We start from the raw sequence: 21,498 nt of genomic DNA on the forward strand, positions 1-21,498 counted from the left end.
TTTTGAACCAGTGGACATTCGTTTCTGTGCTAGGGCTGCAACCATGCATCGAAGGGGCTACAGACTTATCACACAGCACACCATAGTACACGCTATGTTTAAATCCTCATGTCTCCTCATGTTTAAATCCTCATGTCTAGTGGAATGCACTCCCCTTCTGCAAATTTGCCTATCACCACTCATCACAGAAAGACATTGCTGCTGCAGCTGGCATCCCATAAAGTGCAATGACCACACAAGCTTGTTGCCGATTGAGGTAACCGCGCATTGGCGGAGTATATACGGATACCGCTGGCACACAACCGTCTTCTTCTAATGAGATATATCACATGAAGCACTTCTGACGCCTGCACCCTTTCCATCCCTTCTTCCCACCCCCAGATGCCATACACTATGTTTTCCAGGCCCTTTCGGCAATGCATTGTCCTCCGATACAACATGCCGCCACAATGGAACACTTTTGACACACATTCTGTCACTGCACATGGCAGACCAATCAAATTTTTGACCGTGCAGGGAAATGGGATGCCGGAGCAGAGCCAGTTATGACTAATTGTAGTGCGCACACTGCTAAGTACAAGAGGCCCAGCCATGCACACAATGGCTTAGAGCATTGCCACACACACCACAACACTATCCTCTGATACACCATGATGGCTTTTCCCAAAACCTTTGACGCACAGCACGCTTCCCTCCAGCCAACCACCAGCCACGTCCAATGTTCACCGACCTCACAGTGTACTGCAGGCCAATGAGACTTCGGTCCACGGAGTGAACAGGGAAATGGGTCTGAGGAGTGGACCCAGATATCACTAATTATTTTAGACATACATTTCAGTTCTTTGCAACAAAAGCACTGGCAGGTTTTCACCAAACACACAAAAGCATGCTTTCTGACCCAAGCCCCCGCTCCTGCCACAAATTTGGTGAAAATCCATCCAGCCGTTCTGCCTGCAGCCATGCGCAAAGTTTTTGCCCATTCAGTCTATGGAGAAAAAAAAATGTTTGGGACCCCCTCTATAACTTTGCCCCCCCGCATGAAACCTCACCCAACTTGGCTGAAAAATTTCAGAGCGGCCCATATACTTTTTTTGCAAAGTTTTGTGAGGATTCCTCCAGGGAGAGCAAGGTTATAGGCCGCCGAAAAAGTGGTCTTCGTACGAGTTTAGCAACTTAACCATAACTACTCGGCCGCAGTTTTGCAAAGCGCAATTGTCCACCCAAAGGTATCTATGTGCTGTAGAAGGATTAGCCTGAAGATAAGTTAAGTCAGAAATGGCACAAAAAACATCAAAACTGGAGGGAGGGGTCCTCCAACGGGTGGAATAACAATGTTGTCAAGGATTTCCCAAAAGTAAATAAATTGCTGTCGCATCTACTAGTCACAGGTAGGCTATTCCAACATTTCGATGCCCTGAGCCTGAAAGTGTGAATAGCCATCTTTAATTTGTGAAATTCTGGGATAGTCAGAAGATACAAGCCTTTAAATATTAACGCTGTAATCAATCGGCTAAATGAATGCGATTGCAGTGACATACAATATTTTGAACTAGACTCATGCATTTAAAGTTTCACTGTTAACCACTGCAAAGCACGCAAACCAAGGGAGATGTGATCAAATGTCCCCATTTGAAGTAAACATGTGGCTGCTGGCTTTTGTACATGCTGCAGCCTGGAAACGTTTTTAGAGCTAAGCCCAAGTTAGGCACTGTTACCAAACTGGAATCTAGATGAAACAAACGCATTGACAATCTTGACCTGACAATTAAAGGTAAAATGAAGTAAGACTCTATTGAGAAGCCTGAGCTGCAAGAAGCAGGATCTGGATACCAAAGACATGTGCTGTGTCAGTGATAGATGTGTACCCTGTGCACATGACAATGAGCCATTCCCAAAGGTTTTGAAGTATTGTCCAGAGGCGAAGATCAGGCATCTGTTGTCATCACCTCTGACTTAGTAGGATAATTTTCAGATAATTAGCAGTCATTCGATTATTTATCTCTAGCAAACAATTTTTAACTTTAGAGACTGCATCCATTCTATTTCGTGACCGCTTTATAAAAAGCAGAGTGTCATCAGTATAGTTCAGAAAAAAAACACTGCATGTTAGTGGTTTCTTTTGAGAGACAAAATTGTCTAATTATGATCGATTGGTGAAGAAGGATTCATTCCATTTCAAATCCTGAAAAGTTGAAGTTCAACCATATCGAACACAGGTGATGGGTTTAGTAGAATTACAGCCCTGGCACCCCCACATCCACTTCCTCCAATAAAGCATCGAGCATGGTTGAAGTAACAATGTCAGTGCTAAGTGGGAATTGAAAACAAATGGTTGAAGCAGAACCAAGACAATTGCCTCCAATTATTTAGCCAAAAAGAGGGTTTGTGAAATAGGGCACAAATAGTTAAAGTCATTGACATTCCAAGACACTGGGAGTCATTAGAAGTTGGGCGGTAAGGGATACAGGGCACCGGTAAGGAGACCGGTGCCGATAATCCCTTACCGCCCAATTCTGAGGTCCATTAGCGGGAACCGCAAGGGACGTGTGGTCGGACCACACGTCCTTTACGGGTCCCATTAGGGGACCAGGGCGCTAATTACGGGTCTGCTATTAGCAGGCCCGTAATTAGCGCCTTCCCCATTCCCATTGAGCCCTATGGGGGCTCACATGGGAATGGGGAATGGCATTTGGAATGGGGATTTACCGGGTCTGCCTAGGGCGGAATGTCCCAGTAAGTCCCCACTCCACCAGACCGGACCCAGGCACGATTTTGGAGGCAGCCATGGCGCTAACAGCTAATAGCGCCATGGCTGCCTCCAAAGTCGTAATGAGGCCGACTGTCTTAAGTAATGGGTGGACAACCACTTCTTTCCGGGTAGTGGGTGTTTAGCCGGAGGCTTGAGCGATATTAAAATATGGAATATCTCTGAAGCTTAAAGAGGATAGATACATTTAGCAACTTTAGGCGGCAAAATATCATTCAGTGCACCTGAAGCTTTTGTATTGGCATAGTTATTAAGGAGGTCACCTAGTGATAGTAAATGAAGGGATCAAAGATGGTGGATGGATAAACAGAAAGAGATCATTCATGACTAGCTGGCACTGATGAACATATAATACAAAGGGACAGGCTATCTCTAATTGGGGTAATCCCATTTGCAAAGTGGTCAGAAAGAGAGTCAGCTGGAACCTGAGCGACAATAAAAGATGCAGATATAGCAGCTGGATTTGTTATTTCAGCACAAATGTTAAAAACATTTTTAGGAAAATGTTTGATCCATTATCTAATCTATACGTAAAATAGAGATTATTAGCTTTAGCAATTGAAGCCTTATAAAATCGAATCTGTATCATAAAAACGTTTTTCTTTTCGATCAGAATTGGAATCAGGTTTGCATAGGACACACACAGTGAATTGCATTAATGCATTAATGTCGGGTGTAAAACATTTTTCCTTTTGTACAAGAAAGCATTTATTACAATGGGGTATTAATGGAACTGACATATCTAACAGTTACAAGATATTATTATCAAGCTTGTGTACAAGAGTGCTTAGATCTAGATATAAATGCTGAAGAACAAGGGGGTGGCATCTTGAGATGGACCCGGTATCAGCAAGTCATTCATGTATCGGAAAATATGACTCCCTAGAGGTGATGACCTAGTACTGCAACAAAAAACATGTGTGAACCCTCAGGGTGCAATACTGATGCCAAATGTGAGGCAGGTGTACCCATGATAGCCATTGATTATTAAGAACTTGACCAGGGCCTTTCTTGACATCTTATGGCTTGCAAAATTAACCATTTTGAACATCTTACTATCTATCAGTCAATTCCAAATCTATAATACCCAAAGATATGATACAGGGTTACTTTATGTAATATTTCATGGTTAACAACTGGCTGTAAAAACAAAATAGAGTTTTAAGTTTGGCAAGAGGATGGTCTTAAAAGCTTTGAAATCTTGTGAAGAATGGAAAATTTATATCCTATAATCTTTAAAAAAAAATGGATTTCAGGCACTAGACCTTCAACAGGTCCAACACCATCTGTTGCTGTAGAAGAGCAATGGATCATCAAAAGGTAAAAAATATGATTTGTCCTGCATATCCCAAGGTTCTACCTCTCAGCCAGGAATGTCTCCACAGAGACTGTTTCATTTGTAGCTACTGCTGCTGTTTCAGCAAAGTCCTCGTCAATCAATAGCTACTAAACAGCAACTTCTCTTGGAGGCTCAGTATGGAGGAATATTTCTGGGGGCGTAGTTTCCTAATATCATTCCCTATTATCCCACACACATGCAACTTGTAAGAAACCATTACAGTAGAAGCATTAACCTTTACCAATGTTTCATGCACATTTTGGTAAACTCCTTGCTCTGGGTTTCCTATGTCTTAAATTCCATATCATGAAACACATGTTCAACGGATGCTGGCCGTATTCTTTCTTTCATGGAATCAAAACAGAGGAGATTGGAGCTACAGTGACTGGAAAGCACTTCTTCCAAAATACTGGACCCAAAAATATCATGGGAGGATACTTCCGAAATTCTAACTTTGGGATAACTGTGCTGCAGCATGCAAGATAAAGATGAACCAGGGATCATGACCAAGCTATGGCTGCCTGGATAGGGTTATATGTGATTTTGCCGATCACAATTACAGAGTGGTATATTTCATTGGGGACAAAATACCGAAAAACACGTTTTTTAATCTTATTTCTTTTATTTGCGGGGAAGGGGGTCCTCCTCCAGGCTCCCTGTTTTTTTTACCCTTATAAAGCCACGCTAACTCCATCCCAACCCATTTTAACACCTTTACCCCACTACTGTTTATTTATTCAGTATTTTTCGGTGTTATGGTCCACTCTGAAATGTACCACTCTGTAATGTTTTAAATATATTGACTGGATACCTCTGGTGATGGAGTAAATAATCAGAATTCTGGTGCTGGATAACAATATAAGATTGATGATGACTTTTCTGTTTAAAGAAACATCTTCCATCAAAGGATTGAAAAAGCACACAAAAACAGTGCTCTGTTTTCGAGCATTTTATACAACCAGACAGTAAACTAAACTACATAACCTTGGGGTAAAGCGTTTGGGTAGTGAATTTGCAGTCTGATCAGGTGAAAGAGCATCGGTTTTTCTTCTTAGACTTGTGTACAGCCTTTTTAGAAGAACTTGCTTTACAATAACTAAAGGACAGTGCTGGCACTGAAAGTGAGGTAGGCTCCACCTGTGCAAGAAGGACTTCCTGGAGGATCTGTACTGGGTATCAACAGAGCCTGGGCGACAGTGGGGTAGGTCTGACTGCTACAGGACGGGGCTGTTGTATTAGACATTCTCCACAATTGGAACAATGTACAGGGTACTTCAGGATTCAGAGTCTTGGGCCTGAACATGTTTCCGGATGGTGGTACCACTGTGAGAATTATCCCAGAAGGAGCATTTGCGGAACTGAAGGTTTTGGTTCAGGAACTGGGTTAGATGGCCGCAGACTTGTACTAACAGATTTTGCCACTGACATGCCCATCACTACATACCATGTACCAGTTCCCTAATACTGCCTGTTGAACATCATGTTTCAGATTTGATTTTATATAGTGCTTTATGCAGAATTTCCACTCCCCTCTTCTAACAATTGTCTCGGACACACTGCGCTGGATACTGGTCTTATTATGAACCAATTACTGATAAAATACTTCAAGACAATACATAAGAAGAACATTTCATATTATTTAATACTTCATTATACAGTTGATAACCAAATTAACCAGGTGTAAGGAAGGCATGGTATCGAGCACTAGACAAAGACACAATGGATTCAAGTTTGAAAACCCTTTATTTAATATTTTATTGGGGTTGGTAGAATTCCTAACTGGCCCTAACTCTAGAATGGGAGTAGTCTCGACCAATAACAAATATGTCCAAGTCAGTCTAGTCAAAATAAAAAGACGTATATTAAGAAAACCTAACCTTGCCCTCCTTCTCAAAACGACAAATGTGCTGAGGGAATACAAAAAGAAAATATAGTGTCTCAAAAAGAAATATCGGAATGGCTTCAGTAACAAATCTCTTCCCCACGTTCAGCTCCACAGGGTCTAGATAATTTCTTACAAAAGAATAAGTAGATGACACCGTTCATCAGTCTTGCACACTTTGACTTACTGGTACAATTCAGCAGTTTAGTCTTGGGCTTCAAACGTCTTGTAGTTCAATCACTTACTTTTGCTTTGTCCGCCTTATCATCAACTCTCTATTCACATTCACTTTCCCAATTTCTCACAGTTCTACGCAGGTTTCCCTCTGCCGGGTTCAAGCCTGTCTCTTTTCACTTTTCTGCACAGGCTTCCCTCTGCCTGGTTCGAGCCTATCTCTTTTCTGCAGACGCTTCCCTCTGCTGGGTTCGAGCCTGTCTCTTTTCTGTGGGGGTTACCTTCCCGACGTTTTATCTCAGGTACCTTTTCACTGTCCAGAACTTTTGAAACTGCAAGGATTTTAAATAGACTTCTGCATGACCACTTCGACCCATCTTTCAACAATTCTTCAATTCACAATATTCCAAATTTTATAACACCAATGCCTCTTCGTACTTGTTGTTCGCACTCTCTTTAGCTTGCCCTCTTGGCCTTTTCCAAAGTTCACATACTTTGACCTCTTGGCATATTGAAAGTTCATATACTTCCATTTCCTCCTATGCAACTTTCTTTCCTTATCGCGCTTACATTCTTTCCTTTAGTTCTTGCCATAATATCTTTCAACTCTCATAACATTTCACAGAGACTTTTGAATGTGTAACTTCGCCTCACAGAACCACACTGTTACTTTGTATCCGTTTCCTTTTACAATTCAACAATTGTCCTTTCCATTCGCATTTTATCGGCACACATGAAACCTTCAACTTTCAGATTACAGTTACTTTTGCTTTAAACACAAACTGCACTTTTGCTGTCCTCGAAAACTCACTGGTTGTGTTAATTGATTTCTTTTCATCTTATTCATGCAGCTGTCAAGGCCATTACCAACGCCTCCTCTGTTCCTCCCAACTCCGCCGTTCACCCGTGAGGGCCGTGGGCCGCTTTCTGGCAACTTGAAGGTGTCTTCCCTCCGCTCACTCAGTTTTGGTCTTGGAACGCTTACGGCTTCCTGAAAGTGTGGAATTCTTGCCTGGATTTCTCTCGATCTTTGCAACTGACGATCAGCCCGTTGGCCTTCCAACTTCCACAGCCTGGTTCGTATCAACACCTAAAGAGCTGCTCCTTCTCGTACCCAGCCTCTCTCACTGTGTGCCTGTGCATGCCACTTTTTATTCACACGGGGAGTGTTAACAAGTGGCAGGTGTGCATTGTTAGGACTACGTGCCTGACTGCTTGGCCTCATTACAGGGACAGGGCCAATTGAAGTCAGTGGAGGTAATCTTTCTGACCTCATTCCTCGTCTTCCTCCTCTCAGTACTGTTATCAACATAAAGTGGAGAGGAATTATGGGAGCAGTAGTAGTTTCCCATAAAATAAGCAGGGATAGGGCTTAGATAGTTGTAGAAAAAGGGGATCCCATGTCTCACCATTGGGTGCTTCTCTCCAACTCAAGGACCCCATACCAAGGTGATCATCCCTCGCTTGTTCACCACCAGAATTGGGATCCAAAAGCGGCGATCTTTCCCTGGCCACCTGAGTAGGGGATCCCCGGGGACTAAGTTGCTAAAAAACCTCTGGTTTTTCACACAGCCTACATGTGTTTCGCCCCGCTGGGTCTTTTTCTAGGCCAAAAGAAGTAATTCACTCTAAGTCAAACATGTAGATCATCAAAAGCAAACATGTGCCGAAACGCAATGTTACAGTTAGCGGACCAAGATTTGGCTGAGCTGTCCTACATCAACAATATTTAGAAGTTCCACTTCTTAAAACACAATTGTTGTGACTGGTCTTAAAGCGGAGCAAATTATCCTGGTGAGAAATCCCTGATGTTGCCGTTTCCAGCGATGGAGTGGCACAACCTTTTGGCTTGTGCGGGTCGAAACATGTGAAGGCTTGTTAATTCAGTTATCAACTGATTACTTATTAGTAATTGGTTCATAATAAGACCAGTATCTAGCGCAGTGCGTCAGAGACAATTGTTCGCTAGTATTTTTAGGAGACTGACAGGGCAACAGTTCCTTTCTATATCTGATATCCGGTGCCGGCAGTAAGCTCACACTAGTATCTCCAATATATTAACGTCTTCAGTGTTAGCGCACAGGTTCCTTTCTTCTATTGCCCACATATACTGTAATATTAAGTGTTATTGAAGGAGAGGTCTATTGACATCTGGAATATGGGCCCTGTTTCTTTGCTTCTGAATTAATGAATTTGCCTGCTGCAAAGGGACTATGGTATTATTCAGATACTGAAGGGACAGATGGCCGCTGGTGCAGGTCAGAGCTGAAGAAATAAAATGCATTGTATCTGCATGGCTAAGATCTAATGACGAGACAGGACACCAGCAGCCGAGCCATTTACAAAAAGGAAAAATAAAAGTATACATTTTTGAGAAATTAAAAATGTTATATTCAAAAGTAATTACAATCCAGCACAGAGCCAAAGACAGGGAATGGCACAGAAATGATTTAAATTATATTTTTTTTTAAATGTTCCTTTTCTACTTTTAAAAAACGTTCCTTTTCTACTTTTTGTTTCATAAGGAATGTATATAAACATTTTACTACAACTTTTCAAAAACAAAGAGAAAAACAATGCAGAGAAGTTGCCATACAGCAAAACCAGCACCAATACTGGGTCTTGGCAACAAAGGGTGTCAAAGGGAGAACAGGGCCTCAGAATAAGAATATACCATCTATATATATATATATATATATATATATATATATACACAAAGGAGCATAGGAGCCCCCTGTTCTATGGAATTTCTTCCAGTCAGGAGGGTCTATAACCACGTTTATATTTCTCCTCTGTGTAGGGCGCAGTGAGCTAAAATGTGGTTGTAGACCCTCCTGAGTGGAAGAAATTCCACAGAACAGGGTATTTGACCCATGTTCGCTCTTAGTAGAGGGGCTCCTACATTCCTTTTCAACTTGGGGTTTCACCCTATGTAACCAAGGGCAATCCAGACGTGCACTCCTTGCTCACTGTGCCTTAGAGAGGCTCAGCTTCACCTCAATGAGGAGGCCCAACAAGGCTGAAACATGTGTCTGGGTTTGCTGATGGTGCTCTTGTTCAGAGAATTGCCTAGCACTTCGGTGCTGGGCTGCCCTTGTGGGTGGGACAAAGACTGATATGCAAATGGATATTTCTCCTCTCTGAAAGGTGCAGTGAGCTAAAACGTGGTTGTAGACCCTCTTAAGTGGAAGAAATTCCATAGAACAGGGTATTTGTCCCATGCTCGCTCTCAGTAGAGGGGCTCCCACGCCCTTATCATCTATACAATGATAACTGCAAAGAGGCACCTTCAAAGCACTTCACGGTGAGCTGGTGATAGCATCAGGGCATTGGCATGTTGAGTCCATCAGAGTCCAGGGAGGCCTAGGAAGCTAGGCCCTATGCTCCTAATCAACCTTTTACCAGATAGCTTCTAAGGACAAGGTGAGTAAGATACAACAAAGTGCTGCTTCTAGGACGGGCCTCTTTCAAAAGTACTGATGTGACTTGTTAGCCCACTTTGATTTAGTGGGTGCAGCAGATTTGTGGATTCAATTGATCAGAGAGGTTTAGAGGAGCCCAATGATAGAAACAGCACTTCTTTTTAGTATCCAAAAGGTTACTCTGCTTAGAACATTTCTAAAGGAAGGTAACAACCGCAATCTTTATTTAATAGTGGCAGAAGAAGGTACCTTGTGCACAGCCTTTCAGTGAAGGCTGCGTTGGAGGCAGGGAGGGTTGGTTGTGTGCATTTCTTCTGATGGATGCGTTGATGGGAGGTATTTTTGGAAGGGCTGTAGAGATGAACTAAGCCACATACTCATTTTGAGTTCTCGATAGAGGGAAATGTCACTCTCACTGACCTATTGCATACCTTCTCCCCATGGTGCCTGCAGTAAAACAGTTGCTTTGTGACACAACGTGCTATTCATTGGAAAATGTAACTTTGCTTGTTTCTCTGATTGGTCCATTGTGTTTTGATTTATTATTGGTGGAGATTAATTATGCTTACCCTGTGCACAGGCCCTCATTACGACCCTGGCGGAAAGTGACTGACCGGACCGCAACAGCGTAAATAGCGTTTCCGCCATTGCACGAAGGAGCAAAGTGCGGCTAATCACGACCCATCGGGCACGAGCATTACGCCATGGCGGAATCCGAAAGGCTGCGATGGCGGAAATGACCCCAAAACGGCCCTTACCGCCGCCGTACGCTGCACCAGGTGCAATACCGCCACCCATCTTAGCGGTCACCGTAATGAGCGGTCACCGTAACGAGCGGGCACCGCAAATTACGGCCACCGTAAATATACGGAAACGGAAGTAAAAGCATGTGGCCGGAACGGGAAACAGCACGCCGCACAACTATAAAATCCGAATCCCAACACAACCATTAAAAATCCGACCCTGACACACATCCCAACCCGTTAGCAACCCCAGTTAAAAAAATAAATATGGGAAAGGTAGCCAAGAAAGCGTGTGACCGCAAGCGGCAGGTACACTTCTCCCGAGAGGAACTGACCGTGCTCACCGAGACCCTCCAGGAAAATGCCGCCGTCGTCTTCTCCAGTCAAATGACCAGGACGGCCCTTGCCAACAAGAAGGCCATATGGGCCCTGGTGGCACAGCGCGTAAGTGCGGTGGGGACAACACCCCGCACGCCACAGCAATGTCGCAAGCGGTGGGACGACCTGCGGATCCGCGTACGCAGCATACTTTCTGCGAACAGGAACATCGCCACAGCTACCGGGGGGGGTTCAGAGTCGCCCATCAAGTTGACCCCCTGGGAGGAAATCTGCGCCTCCACCATAGGAATGGAGAGCATAGAGGGAGTCGGAGGGATGGAGAAAGGAGTGCCGACATCCGGAGAATCAGGTAGGTTGGCCAAGAGAAACAATGCGAAATCCACAAACCACGAACATGTGCAGTACCATGTGACCCCATAGTGCAATACATACTTTGCCCTGACAGCGCCCTCTAAAAGTCAGAATGAATAAACAAATCAATCAAGATGCCATAAACAACCCCTACATGTGCAGCATGCACCCCCTAACTGCAGGCAGCCAAATGAATGCATCCTCAATCCACACGAAAATGAGACCACCTCCAAGGCCCAGTCCCAAATCAGCCTCATGTACCACCCCAATGCATTTGATACGTTGCCATTCCAAATCCGACAGACCCATAACTAACGCTCGCCCCTCTTTACTCCACCACAGGGTCCGATACCAACGACGAGCTGCAGGACACCCCTACCAGCACGCCTGCAAAGAGGGCCAGGACCAACGTCCCAAGAGCCTCCACCTCAGGTGCAAGGATCAAGACACGGCAGCAGCAGGAATCAAGTGGCAGCACACTGGAGGGGACTGCAACAGGCACCCCAGCAGCCAGCAAGTCCACAACCCCAGCACCACAGGTCCCCCCAAAGAACGTATCTGATGGCACTGCCTCTGGTGGTAGCAGCACCATAGGTGACACAGCTGTCATGCCAGCATGCTCCGACACGGAAAACAGTGCTGGCGACGTAGGTACCATCCATGACCTTTCCCAATCCCCCTGCATGTTCCATCCCCTACACCATGACGAAACCACGCAGGGGCACCCTGAAGACGACGACTGGCCAACCCCCACAAGTCCTGTGCCAAGGCAACATGTGTTGAGCAGCCCCCCTGTCACACCACCGCAAATGTCCATGGCCCAGCAGAGGCAACAGTCCCTCGACCTGCTGATCGAGCAACAGCAGGAAGTGTCCACGCTACTCAAGGACCATGCAAATGAATGCGGGGGTTCCAGGGCAGCCATGGAAACATCCACCGAGACACTCAGGGCACAAATAGAGAAAAGTAGTGAGAGCCTCAGGGGAGAAATGGAGAGAAGCACCGAGAGCCTGAGAGCACAAATGGAGAGAAGCACCGAGAGCCTGAGAGCACAAATGGAGAAAAGCACCGAGAGCCTGAGAGCACAAATGGAGAAAAGCACCGAGAGCCTGAGGGGGGAACTGCATGCGACGTCCAAAGACGTTTGTGCTGAACTTGCTGCTGTGCGCCGTGTGCTCTCGGAGCTCTCACAAACCCTCAGAGACATGCATGGACGCGAGCAGGCAGAGACATCATCCGTGGCAAGTTCCGTCCAGGGCAGCCCCCAACGCAGATCTGGCAGGAACCTGCGCTCCACGGGCAGGGGTGCCCCTGATACCCGTAGAGGGGGCTTGCAATAGCGTCCAACCACGGACAGCATGCATATTTGGACACTGGTGTTGGGGGGGGAGGTAGTAGGGTGGAGGGGGTGTGTTGGGCTTCACTGGGTGGCGGGTCCATAGGGTGTATAAATCAAATCACATTAACAATACAGCATCTCATAATCATCCAATGACATGTGTGGACATTGATATTTGCGTACGAGGCCTTCATAGGCGTACAGTCCACAATGTGCCTGTACTACACACACACAGTGCCACAGGTCCCCTTTCCGTGTAATAGGCACCATGCGTGGTTGCTAGAAGCATGCATCTATGATGCTCTGTCGGATTGCACGTGCATCCTGTGCCTCATGGACTCCTTGAGGTGCCTCCACATCCCCACCCTCATCATCATCATCATCTTCAGGTGCATGCAGTACAGCGTCAGGGGGCATGGGCACATTCCTACGTATGCACATGTTGTGCAGCATGACACATGCCATGACCATCTTAGAAACCTTCTCATGGCTGTACATGAGTGCCCCGCCAGACCTGCTGAGGCTGCGGAAACGAGCCTTCAGTAGGCCGAATGCCTGTTCAATGACCACACGGGTACGTGAGTGGGCATGGTTGTAGTCCTCCTCATGCTCGTTCTGTGGGTTCCGGATTGGTGTAAGGAGCCATCTCTTCAGTGGATACCCGGCATCACCTGTATGAGACGAATAAAGGGTGTCAGTGGAATGATAGTGCTAAGTAGCCCCCCCCCCCTCCTGCAAGGTCATTGACGCATCAAATGGGCCACGATGTCATGCATGGAATGAGACTCACCGAGTAGCCAGGATCTGTGCCCTGCGTGTCGCTCCATGTAGCGTGGTATTCTTGTGTTCCTCAGGACCATAGAATCATGGGTAGATCCTGGAAATCTGGCACAACAATGCGTAAATATCTTGTTGGAGTCACACACCATTTGCACATTGATTGAATGAAATTGTTTCCGGTTGCGGTACTGGACCTCCATGGCATGTGGGACAACCAATTCAACATGGGTGCAGTCGATGGCACCAATGCAACCCGGGATGCCGCCAAGTGCATGGAATCCCACTTTTGCGTTGGTAATCTCCTGGTACGTGCGTGGTAGTGTGATGTGGTCGTCGGCGTGCTTCAGGAGGGCATCGTGCACTTGGAAGAGTGTCCGTGAGAACAGTGGCTGTGAAATGCCATGCAACTGTCCCACTGTGTGCTGGTAGGTGCCTGTGGCCAGGAAGTGGAGTGCAGACACCACCTTCAGTAGGGGTGGGATGGCGGTTGGGCTATCTATCATGCTCACAAGGTCAGCATGTGTCATGTCCACAATGGCGATTATGGTGTCCCGGTCCAAACGGTAGAGGGTGTGGATCTGCTCAGCAGTGAGGTTGAACGGATCGGCTCGGAGGCGTGGGATTGCGGGCCGCCTGCGTGGTGGTAGTGGCAGTGCTTGTGGGCCTTGCTGACCCTGCCTTGCCCTCCTCCTCCTCCTTCTCCTCCGTCTCCCCTGTGCGCCCGGTTGTTGTACCTGTTGTTGTTCGTCGTCTTCTTGTAGTTGTAGCACTTGCAGTGCTATCTGGTCCCCCAGGCCCAACATCGCTAGTCCTGCCGGTAGCATTTTGGAGTGGGAGTGGTTGTGGGAGGGGTTTGGGTCTGCTATATATGTGCTGTCGGCCTGTATGGCCTCCACCTGTGCTGATTGAATGATTCTGTGGCAGATGCTATCCCTTCTGGCCGAGCACGTCCCGCACGTAAGGCTGCATTTGGCCGCATGGCATCTTGGGATTGGAATCATGTATCTAATCCCGATGGCAGTGTGATGTACTTTGACTGATTTTCATGGTATGCTCCCATTGTTACACATGCTATGATTGCAGCCGCTTACATACCTGTGAAGAGTCAGTGGTATGTAGGGCTCGATCGATGGCCGACCCTCATGCAGCACAGTAACGTACTTCACCGACGGGCGTGGCGTCCCATTTGTGATTGCAGCCAGTTAGCATCATGACACACAGCCGCACTACATTGATGTAATTGTGAATGCAAGCGTTCACAGAAGCCTTTTCGACGTAATGTTGCAAGTGAGGAATTCGAAGGCCAGCATTTTGGGTTTTGAAGTAGCGGCGAGGATACGCCCACAGGTCTGGCTGGAAATGTAACGTTCTATTGTAGAATGTCCTTGGGACATGGCCCATAACGAGCAGGCAATGAATGATATGAATTGAATGGGATGCGCAATAGCGTAGTGGACGATAAGGCAGGACGTTCCCAAATCCATCTTGCTTCACAACACTACAGATCCGGCCAGGGGCACAGTGGTTTTTGCGGACTGCATTACGCACAGACGCGATGGAAGTTTCACATATTATGTGAGTGAATATTCATGCGTTTTCATTGCGGGATGAGGGAATGATGAATGGATGCATGGACTGATGATTCCGTTTAGGGTCTGCCATGTACATGGGTTTTTTGATTCACTCCCCTTCCCCTGCGCTATGTGATGCAAGGCTGCCATAGTGGGACATACGTCTATCTGCCCTTGTCGGATCCTCCCTGTCTCGACGCGCCTTCATACACTTGTGTCTAGGCACGTTACTAATCCCATGTCATGGGTTCTATCTTGACGGACGCATGCACAGTAACCGACGTTGCCAATGGTGTATTTAGCTCGATTGATTTCGTTATGATTCGATACTGATTTAGGGGTGTGTATATTCCTTTGGAGTGGGCTAGCATGCATATGGGTGTGGATTTGGTGTGTTGAATGAAGATTGTAATGCATCATGAGTCCCGTAATGCAATCGGTTAATTTGTGTTTCTTTTGGGTGACAGGTATCTCCTGCCCTATTGCAGATGCCATCTCTACGCCACTCCTCCAGATGGTTTTTACTCTCGACTCCTGCAGCTTCGGGTGAATCAGTGGAGCACCATTTCGATCTTATGGGACGATCGCCAATGGGCCACATGCCCTTACGCTGTACTGGTGGCTAGGTGCAACATTTCGGCCTTTCAGCTCGACTAGTGCCTGCCTCATGGGACGGACCTGCGGTTCTTGCCGCTTCCATGTTGCCTTTTGGAACGTTGATGTAGGCCCTGTGTGCCATGATGGTACAGGGCGTCACACAAGTGGAAGCTGGTCAATTATTGCAGATGCAGACCTCGGTGATGATGGTTGTTTTGGTGTTATTTTGCAAATTGCTGTGGGGCCTTTGTCATTTGGATGTGCATTTAAATTGTATTCCGATATTTGTCGTGTTGCGTTGTTCTTTGCAGGTGATGTGGCGATTTTCGCTTTGTGGCGGTATGTATTGCGAGATGATCTGCATTGTGTTCCGCCTTCTGAGTTGAGTTGTGTGGTACAGTACTGGCCGCGTTTGCCTACGTAGCACAGTATGGTCACGGATAGGGGCTGCCATTGTGACTGTTTACATGATGTGCTGTTCAGGGGCGGGGGATTGGCTTTTGGCCGACTGGTGCCTGTCAGCCAGGTCGATTGGTGGAATGATGGGATGTTCAGAATGTGGCTGGTCACAGGTGACTGTGTTTGCGTGCGTTTGTTGGAGGGGGACTGGGGTCATGTCCATTGGAATAGCTTCTGTATTGATGCCATCTGTGCCCTGCAGCTCCCATCGGCCCCTCTTGGGATGAGCCTGGCTGCTCAGTCACTCTGCCAACTTGTGTGGTACATGCTTCTGCTGATGGTTGGTTTGTTTACTGGCATGAGTACAGGGCTGGTGCAATCCCCCTCAGGATGCTGTTTTGGATGTTGCCTTGCGCTGGTGGCAAGCGATGGGGGACTACTGTTGTTTTGTGTCATGTGTTCTTGATTTTCATTTTGATGTATTGTACCTTCACATGCCTGTGCTGCGTCAGTACGGCTATGGTGACATGCCGTACATGGATGCCCACTCACGGGGCGCTTTGAGCCCCTGCATGCTTTTCTACGTTGGCATGCATGGGTGAATTGTGGATTTCACTGGTTGCATAGTGTGAGTACATTGCGCCTGCCAGGAGTTGTGCAATGTGGCCAGGGAGTGGAGTACAGGCACTCAGTGGGCCATTTACGGTTGGTTCACGTTGCCGTATTTCTCGCCATGGCGGAATGGTACTTTACGACGTGCTTGATGGCGTTCAGTACATGTCCGCTAGGGTCAGAATTCGCGTACCGTTGCGCCATGGCGGTGATTCCGGTTTTGCAAGGCGCGCGTGCGCGTACTTGGTGCAGTTAGCGTTGCCGTTCACTGCGGTGTCGCTAATGGCATCGTACTTTACGGTGACGGGTCATGATCGCAACGAGCGGTGTTCGATGGCGGTATTGCATTTCCGCCATCATTTTTCCATTTCCGCAAGGGTCGTAATGAGGCCCACAGTAATCCCATCCAAATGGGAGGCCATGTTGGAGTCCTGTTCATGGCTGATTGCAAGGCATCAACCATTTCAAATGCATGATCCCAGCAAGTTGCTGCTGCACTCACAGGCAGTAAGATGAGCGAAGGCACCACAAACTGCTTCCATCCACCTCACAGCAGACACAGATATGGCGGGACTTCCACAGTGCAGAGAGGCCCGACACAAATCAGTGGGCCACCAGCTGTTCAGCAGGAGCTAGCGAGAGAGAGCGAGAGCGAGAGAGAGAGAGAGATGTGTGTGGGGGGTCTTTCCCCTCTCTTCCCCCCCAATCTGGCCCAGTCCACTCCACACCTTCCTTCCACCACTGTAGCTTTGATCATACCACCATCGCATGTCCTTGCGTCTGGATGGTCTAAGAGGTTGCATAGTGTGACCTGGCTAGGTATATTCAGACCTTACTCTAAGGAAAAGAGGGGATGTTGGGGGAGGGAGTTATATGAAGGGCTATATAAGGGAGGAACTGAGTCTAGGAGATAATGTAAAGGGAGTATGGATGTGTGTCTCTTTGCTGTAGTTAATCATTGATCAGCACGAGAGAAGATTACAGGATTGTCTAACTCAAGTGAAATTTTAACATGGTGGCAAAATCTAGACAGCATGAATCATGGTTCTACATGTACATGGTGTTTGGTTATATGATGGGCTTGAGGTGTGCTGGAGGGGGTCCTTGCCGTTTGGAAGCTTTCACCAGCTTAGTTTGTAAGTAACCATCCTTGTGACAAGAGAGAGGTTGCCAAGCCGCCTGAGAAGGTTTCAGCAAGGGTTAAAGTGAAGGCAGAGGATTTTAGAGGATAGATGCATTATTTAAACTAAGGTAAATTTGGTGGGATACTGCGTGCCCCATTCATTGAATGAAAATACTGTCTCAAGTTGGCTGCCATGTATATGGAAGGCCAGAATCCATGCAGAGCCCTTCTTCCATTTCCATGGTGGCCACGGAGCGGCAGCAGAAGCACAGCGCCAGCTCAGAGGGTGCTGCCACTGCCAAAGAAAAGAGGTAAGGAGGGGAGGGACGGTAAAACTAAAAGATAAGGGAGGGTGGGGAGAAGATGGCGGGCGGGGAAGCAGACTTCGGGTTCCATGGAATGTGGGCTGAAATTAGAAGTTTCAGCCCACAATCCAAGGAACCCTATTGGCTGCCGCCCCTCCCCCCCGCTTCTGTTGCTAATATACATTAAGTTCTATAGGTAATGACCTGATTGGAATGTATTCTGAAGAAACATGCACAAGAGAAATAAAATACTGGCCATACTCTAATAGAGTAGGATTTCCATATGGAAGCAAAATGTGTCAGGATTCTCCCAGGCATAGTGAAAATCTTCTTGAGTTCTATTTGAGGCTCTCTCACTTGCATTAAGTGGTATAGTATAGAATATTCTGTATATGTATATATATATTCCCTACAAAAACAACTTTGTTAAGGGGACGTTATGGTTTCGTTGTCGTACCAAAAACCTGTGCACTTCACTAAAAAAACGTTTCCAGCCTGCCATTACGGTTCACATTACAAACTAAAAACCCCTGAAATTCGCCAGTTATGGTAGGCTAAGCACCCACTCCTGCCATTAGCACTATGCACTGCTACCACTACCACCCAGAACATGAAAGATGCCATCACAAATGTCATTGATGACATCACTGATGACATCACATGTTTCACCCCTTTGTTTTTCTTCACTGCCATATATATATATATGTATATATATATATATATATATATATATATATATATATATATATATATATTCAGTGAAAAAACTTTGTTACTGGGACGTTATAGTTCACAGTAAAATTGAAAAACACTTGACAATCCCTAAACATGGGACGCTAAACAACCATAACTCCCGCCACCTAATAATAACTTGAAACTATTTAATGCAAATTTACAAAAGAGAGGGTGACATTTTCTTTCCCATACAACACAAGCTATGTGCTGAAAATAGGCCGCTTGGCTCTTTAATTGTGAAGGTTCTTTTTGGAAGAGCACCCCATTTCAGGAAACGTGATGTAGTGGTGCTTCATAAATACTTAATTCAATTTAAGGAAAATCATTTGGGAGGATATTTGTCAAACCCCTTAGCCCATTGCACTGGTTGACCTAAAAAGTGTCTAGTTATCACGGGAGAGGCACGTCAAACAAGGGGTACCATTTATGTGGGGAGGATAAAGAGTAGGAGGATGGCAGAACTGTGCTTTGGATGGTCAACATTTCTTCAACCAGCAATTTATATACCCTTCATTCGTCCTCTGCCCCCCCACCCCCCGCCATCAAACATACAGTGTCAGCAAACTAAGAAAAATATCTTTGACACCCCTTTGACAAGAGAAAAAAAGTGCAGGGGAAGAGATTGTGGATTTAAGATACTGCTTTCTGAGACACCGTGGCAAATCCCTAAGCACCCCAGGAACAGCAAGGGAAAGGAATTGGGTGAGAGAGTCCGTGCAAAGAGAATAGGAGCATACAATGCTGCAGCCTGGGAAACAGAGGTCAATATCTAAGCCTCAGAGCAGCACTCCAAATAACTTTGGAAACATGTATTCTGGTGGAGACAATGAGTGCAGAGGCGGTGCCGAACGCCAGTCATATGCTCCACTTTCTGGGGTATAGGGCAAGGCCCAAAGGGCTGACAAAACCAATATGTTTGATATAATGTATTCTGCTAGAGAGTCCTGATAGAGAACACCTAAGAGTGAAAAGAGAGAGGGCATGAAATAAAAGAGTGACAGAGAGTTAAATAAGAAAGTAATGCTCAAGAAGTGAAAGAAAAAGCAAGAGATGCCACATGCTGGGATTCAGAGACTCATTCCAAAGTGCTGAAGAGTATGAGGAAGAACACTGGACCCATGGTCCCCTACTGGAGGGAATGTATCCCTTGGGGAGATAAGAGATCCTGGCCCTGCATTCTGGGACACCGAGGAAAATCCCGAAGGGTGTACAGTCAGCGAAGGACTTCTGATGCCTTCACTCTTGTGCATAAAGGGTCCATGAGAAAGGCGCCAAGACATTTTACTTTAGCAAAGTAAAGGAAGCCTGAGAGAAAGAGCAGAAGATGCAGACCTGGAAGATACAGGAGGTATCCCAAAGTGAAAACAAAAACTAGGGACAGTTCGGCAAGACGGCACAACTCTGTTGATAAAGACAGTTTTGAACTTTACTCATGTTATGGTGCCGTTGTGGAACACCTCATAATAACTATATGTGTTAGACGAATTGAGCCACGGTTGTGCCATTCTATATATGACCCAAGGAAAGCCAGGATGGCGAGTAACGAAGTCTGTTACAGAAAGGTTGGAGGAACGTTTGGTAAAAGAACAGAAAGCATCCACCATAAAAAAAGATGTCTGGCCTTTTCCTGTTACCACCTTTAGACAAGTTTAAGGTTTCGAATCCTGGTTGGTGCAAAGCAAAGAAAACAGTGAATTCAGATCGGTTTAATATCTGACGTTTTCAGACCACAATTCAGTAAACGTTCATTTGGACAGGGGTCGATTAAGAAGTAGCAGTGATGTGGTGCCAGGGAAACTGGGGCAAACCTAGGGAAAGAGGACTGTAAACTGGCATTGGCGTTGCTGGCGGTGCCATCAGAGAGATACTCGCTTCTGGAATGTATGGCAAATTACCCATTTTACTATGACTAAGGTATACCCATGGGGGTGCTCGAAAGCAGCCCTTGCAAAGGTTCAGCTCGTGGTTACACAGGAGCTGCCAGGAGGAGAGCAGACACAGGGGATCATTCACTAGCTGCATGGCTTGTGGCAGGAGCATCCACCAGCGAGGGAGAAATGCTCTTATAAGTCAGAGGCTGAGTGTTATTGTTGAAGGAAGAGGAGCGGGTGAGCTGGCAGGTAAGGCTGGTACATTCCGTTCAGCAGTTAGACGCTGCCTCGTTGGTAAGAAGGTCAGGCAGGTACAATTGCAGCCACTTGCTGGGCAGCTTGACTCAGCAACGACGGTGACTCCTCTGGGAACATTTCACAAGAGGCAGCAGAGGGATTAAAAAAGTATCGGAACACACAGAATAAGCTTTTAGAGGGATTCAATCTAAAGCAGTGCTTAATGAGTGCCAGGGCTCAAATGTGTTCTGGCATGCCTGTGGCACATCAAGACAGGAAGCTCCTTGCCCATCGTTTCCACCACCCAGAGTTGTTTCCCATACTTGTTGTGTGACTTACTGACAATGAACGTAATCAAGTTGCCAAAACTCCACATCATAATCAAACTGTCTGGGGCAATAAGTGCTGGGGCTCAGAAATAAGTGCTGAGTCCAGCCCTGGCAAACACCCCCACAAATCAAGCACTGATGTAAAGTCCCTGTGCAGTGACAAAAATAGAGCAGTGAGCTATCTATTCATGGATGTGACGGGAGGTTTAGGCTTTGACGGAAAGCTGTACTGTGCAACAACATCAGCACTCCGTAATAGATTTCCCAACTGTTAGCAGTGGGGGTGCACACTCGCCTAAGACTGTTTCGAGCACTTACCCTGGAGTATTGACAACTAAACCTTTACGTTGTAAGCTTGCAGGCGGGTGTTAATGAAAAAGAGTGAAGTCATTTCTGGTTCCACAAGGAAAGTGTTCCGAAGACTGGTGCCCAACATCGAGGGCAAGATGATGCCTTTCAATGTACTCCACAACCTAGCACACTGGCATTAAGGGCATCCGCAAAGGTCACCTCGTGTTAACAAAAGGTGGGACTTGAGAAGGTCAGGCATTTGGAAGAATCGGTTTCATAGAGAATAAAGAGA

General features: G+C 46.3%; 1 protein-coding gene across 5 annotated transcripts in view; it reads right to left on the reverse strand.

Moving 5' to 3' along the window:
- Positions 1–21,498, reverse strand: part of MORN1 (MORN repeat containing 1) — a 2,351,913-nt gene that overhangs the window by 374,093 nt on the left and 1,956,322 nt on the right. The window lies entirely within an intron of this gene.

The sequence above is a fragment of the Ambystoma mexicanum genome, chromosome 8, assembly GCF_040938575.1.
Source record: "Ambystoma mexicanum isolate Mex_15411 chromosome 8, UKY_AmexF1_1, whole genome shotgun sequence".
Classification (NCBI taxonomy): Eukaryota; Metazoa; Chordata; class Amphibia; order Caudata; family Ambystomatidae; genus Ambystoma; species Ambystoma mexicanum.